Source organism: Papaver somniferum, chromosome 1 (genome assembly GCF_003573695.1).
Source record: "Papaver somniferum cultivar HN1 chromosome 1, ASM357369v1, whole genome shotgun sequence".
NCBI classification, from domain to species: domain Eukaryota; kingdom Viridiplantae; phylum Streptophyta; class Magnoliopsida; order Ranunculales; family Papaveraceae; genus Papaver; species Papaver somniferum.
Genome location: NC_039358.1, coordinates 21,913,244 through 21,918,048, shown reverse-complemented (window position 1 = coordinate 21,918,048; position 4,805 = coordinate 21,913,244). Strand labels below are relative to the sequence as shown.

At 34.9% G+C, this 4,805-nt stretch overlaps 1 long non-coding RNA gene across 1 annotated transcript; it reads right to left on the bottom strand.

Moving 5' to 3' along the window:
• Window positions 1–2,293: 2,293 nt before the first annotated feature.
• Window positions 2,294–3,372, bottom strand: LOC113326568. Its single transcript, XR_003348401.1, has 2 exons — window positions 3,111–3,372; window positions 2,294–2,613 (listed from the first exon to the last, which is right to left on the bottom strand). It is a non-coding gene; the product is annotated as an uncharacterized LOC113326568 (long non-coding RNA).
• Between the last annotated feature and the right edge of the window lie 1,433 nt (window positions 3,373–4,805).

The window sequence follows — 4,805 nt, the reverse complement described above, 5'->3', positions numbered from 1 at the left end:
TCAGCTGTGATGGTGCTTCATTTAGCAATCCTGGAAATGTAGGAGTTGGAGTTATAGCTAGAGATAGTAATTGTCAGGTAATTGGTACATTATCAGGTGGAGTGGGAATAACAACTAATTTCATTGCAGAGATTTATGTTGTTCTTTGTGCACTTGAATGGGTTGTCTATCTGCAACTTAAAAAAGTCATTATAAGATTAGACTCTAAATCTGTTATTAGTCTATCTTACTGTAACAAAGTGTTTTTTTATGTCAGAATAAAATGACAGAATGTTATCAAGCAATTTGAAGATATAATATTTCAGCACTGTTACAGGGAAATCAACTTCTCTGTTGATTCACTAGCAAAGAAGGTGCCACTTAATCTGCAGGAGAAAGAATTTTTCACTCTGGAAGACCTCAAATCTTGAAGAGAATTGAAATGCGAGACACACCATATTACAGATTTTGCTCAATTTGCTACTTTTAAGTTCTGATTCATTTCTTTGATTATCAGTCTCTGTGTAACCTCATTTTAGTGTTGCAATATTTTGTATAACTTTTGTTATTCAATTAATAAAAACAAATGTGATTCAGCAAAAAAAAAAAAAAAAAAAAAAACGAAAAAGCCAAAAAGCCAAATGGTCACTTTACCGACTAGGCTGCTCACGTCAAATATTGAAATATTATCATTTTAATATTCTCAAAACACCGGTCACATGAGCGAAGTTCTACTCGCTCATTCGAGCAAAATGGAGAGTTTCAGTCAAGATCAAACTCTTCTGAAAATGCAAGATATTTCTCAAACGTGCACCAGGAAAATACCAAAACTCTCAGGACTGAGACACGGACATTATGGTGACACAGGCATGCTGCTTTGACCGACCAGGCCGGCCCTAAGGCTTTCAATGAGCCGGTCTATCTTTATAATTTTGACCTAATTTGCTATCAATTGCTCATAATGGTGCCACCTATATTTTACCATCACTGCAAGCACCTTGTATTTTTTATAAAGATGATTTAATAAGGATTTTGTACAAAAATAAAAACGAGAACTATAGTTAGCGGAAAAATTGAGATTTTTCTTTCTTAACTGGAATTTTATTTCTTGTAATCATGCGAGAATGAGTGTAAAAAAGCTAAAGATGCTATACCAATAAAATAGGAAAGAAAAAAGAAGAAGAAAAAAATGGCCTGTGAAAACGGAGAAGAAGGAGATATATAGAAGGGAAACTTAGGCGCAAGCCCAAAAATAATATTATTTTTATTGTCAGGCCCATAATTAATTTTAGATACCGTGACACCCAAAATTATCCGAAACTATTAGGAATCAATACATAACTCGTTATGCATACTATTTTTTCAGGCATAACTCGTTATGCAGTCTAATTTTTCAGGGGTATAATTGGCAACGCAACTTGGATATAACATATCTAAAAATCCGCGCCTTGGAATTTTACAAATATTATATCATTGGAAATCTTTTTAAGAGAGCTACACAACGAGTACAAACAACAATTCAAATTTTTGTTTTTCACGAAAAAATCGGAGGTGATCATCATTTTAGGGAGAAATTTCGAAACTGACTACATATTCGTTATGCAGACTCCAAAAAAGATGCATAACACATTATGCAGACGCATAACAAATTATGCACCCATTTTTTCGACTGCATAACAAGTTATGTAGCCATTGTTTTGGTTGATTTTAGTGCGTACAAAAAAATTGATGCATAATGCGTTATGCAGCCATATTTAAGGATGCATATCAGCTTATGCATCCATTTTCTCGATGCATAAAAAATTATGCAACAATTTTCTCGATGCATAATGCATTATGCAGCCGTATTTTGGATGCATATCAGGTTATGCATCCATTTTCTCGACTGCATGATGCATTATGCATCAATTTTCAATTTCACACAAAATAACAAAGATGCCGGATAATATGTTATGCATCCATTTTTCAATCTACCGAATCCACTACTTTAATATTTCGCCCCACTACTATGAAATTTCCAGACCAAAGTCACAATATGAACTTGAATATTATTTAAGATTGTGATGATTATATAGATCATATGAGCTTCGCCATCTTCAGAATTCTTCAAAAATAGGTCTGGTGGTTGCTCAAACCGCAAGGCCGAGCTGGAGACTAGGGATGATGCAAAGTCGTATCACAACGACATGTGTCTAAAAATAGCAATGCTAAATGTTTTTACCTTAATCTCAATCCAAAGTTTCCATTGTAACCCACATTGACAAGAAAAAACAAACACGTTATGATTCTATGTTTTCTCTGAGAGTCTAGTAAATGAAAAAAAAGAAAACGCAGCAGTAATCAACGTGTATCACTTATTAACACTATTTTGTTCATTACATGTTTTTCTTGATTTATTTTAGTTCTATTATGATATTCCAACAACTTAACAACATACACGACTACACGTTCATGAAAACTGCATTGACTATCCAGCATCACAACCTACCTAAATTCCCTTGAAGATCATGTACAATCGCATACTCCCTTAAGGACGACATCCCCGTGTACATACAAGAAGCTTCACGAATATCTGGAATACCCCACATTGCACAGATAAACCAATCATGTCATACCACAACCTAGTGATCAGAACTACAACAAACAACAACAAATTCTAAATTTCCAAAATTTCCAAATTATAGATCGTTGTATATGCAATATCTAAATTTGATGTCAACAAACAACTAATGCTAATCTCAGATCTAATAGAAGACAAGAAGATCCTGAATTACAAAACATATAAAAATTACAAATCAAAGTATGATATGAAATCTTTAGTCTTCTATCATCATAAAAAGAAAGATCCAAGTCCTTCCCGACCTAAGAAAAATGCTCCAAAACAACACTCTACACCAGATACTCAGACCAGAATTAATAATCCACAAAATGAAAAATGATTTCCCAAATTACACCAAAAACCAAACACGGTGTACTGTTAAGAAACCCACAAACTAAAATGAAATTAGCTAAAAAGATTGATAAGACTAAACTAGGTTTAGTAATTTAACGTATAATCTAGGCGACTCAAAACCCAAATAAAAAGACCAAAATTTCAGGAGCAGTATGCGTGAGAAAGGGAGAGAGATCACCTTATCTTTGACACCAGTGATACGATGGAAAACAATAGCTTGAATCACAGAGTTCCTGCTCTCTCAAATCACAGAGATTATTTCCGTGAAAAGAGGTACTTCGGCCTAAAATGAAAGGAAATGATTTTTGAAAAATATGGGTCTCCGAGGAATTTTAACGAAAAAATGGGTGCGCGCCTGAATTTTTGGGTGTGTGGGTGGAGAACTGGGTCTCACCGTAGTTTCCCAAACTACGTCTATGATTGGTATGTACTTCTTTAACTTCACCTGATTGCATACACACAACACGTTGATTGCTTCAGGTATTGGCCTCCGTTGAATGGGTTTTTCATGTTCGTAAAATTTCATGGAAAAATTCATGCAGTGTAGATTCTTTGATCAGTTTCTGTTGAAATTATTAACATCATCGGTTGGTCCTACAGACGGCTTTATTGATTTTATTAACATATATCGGGCGCAATATATACTTGAGGAGTTTCGGTGTGCTTTGCACATAGGAGTGTGTTAAAACATCATAGGTGCTTTATCAGTATGTACTCTTATAGGGGGTTTGAGTAAATTAGAATAGCTCAGCCTTGTGGACTGATGTTTTTGTGTGCTGCTCTATTGTCTAGGCTTTGAAGAGAGGTTCCAGAAAGAAGCTAATCTCTGCTCTTCAGCTATTCGACCTACTCTTGTTAAGGTATCGTTGTCGTCAAATCTAATCTGTTAATATTTTAAGATTCTTAGCTTCCCAACCTTCGAATGCAGTACGTTTTTTGTGTTATTTTATAAATAGTTGGTATAAATTACAAAACCCCACAATTTTGTTTAATGGATTAATTTTGTCTCCCCATCTATTTCTTTCTCTAGTAATAATTTCATTTGTGGAATTTGCGTTGTCAATAATGAACAGGCTCCGGAGTACATGCCTGAGAACATGGCGAAGAATTCAGCGTGGATGGGAGGTGCCATACTTGCCAAAGTAGTCTTCCCTCAAAACCAACATGTTACCAAAGCCGACTATGATGAAACTGGACCATCTATTGTTCATAGGAAGTGCTTGTAAATTATTTGTCTATCCACCCTTGCTTCCAAACCCAAAAATTCATAGAAATTTGGAAAACTGGGTCTCACCGTAGTTTTCACCGTATAGAATGAGAACAGAAATGTAATGTTATAAACCCCTTACCCGAGGGATGGTGGGCCAGCGACAGAATTGGGACTTTCACGTGACAAAGGCGATATTGATATTGGTCCAGTAAGTAAAAGCAATATTGGTACTGGCCCAGTAAGTTAAAGCATCCGCATTCCTCAATGATATACGCAATATTGATATTGGCCTTATAGAGCATTCACAGTGATTTGAATGATATAGACATTGTTGGTATTGGTCTTATAGAGCATCGACAATGATAAGTAGTAAAAGTAAATTGATTTACTCTATCTTTCTGGAATTTAAAAATATATTTACTGGTAGCATAAGTCACCAGGTTACTATAAATCCTGCTAAGAACATGTCCGTTATTAATGAAAGCATGAACTTTAACTGGCTAAATGGTTTTGATGCATCATTCTTGGAATATGACTTTAAAATGGGATTTATTATTGCTTTTAATGACAAAACAGGTCAATGAAAGCTTTCCACAATAGGAACAAGTTGGGATGTTAACCTTTTAGATGCTGAAGCTAAGGTTTTAATTGAGACTCTAGGTA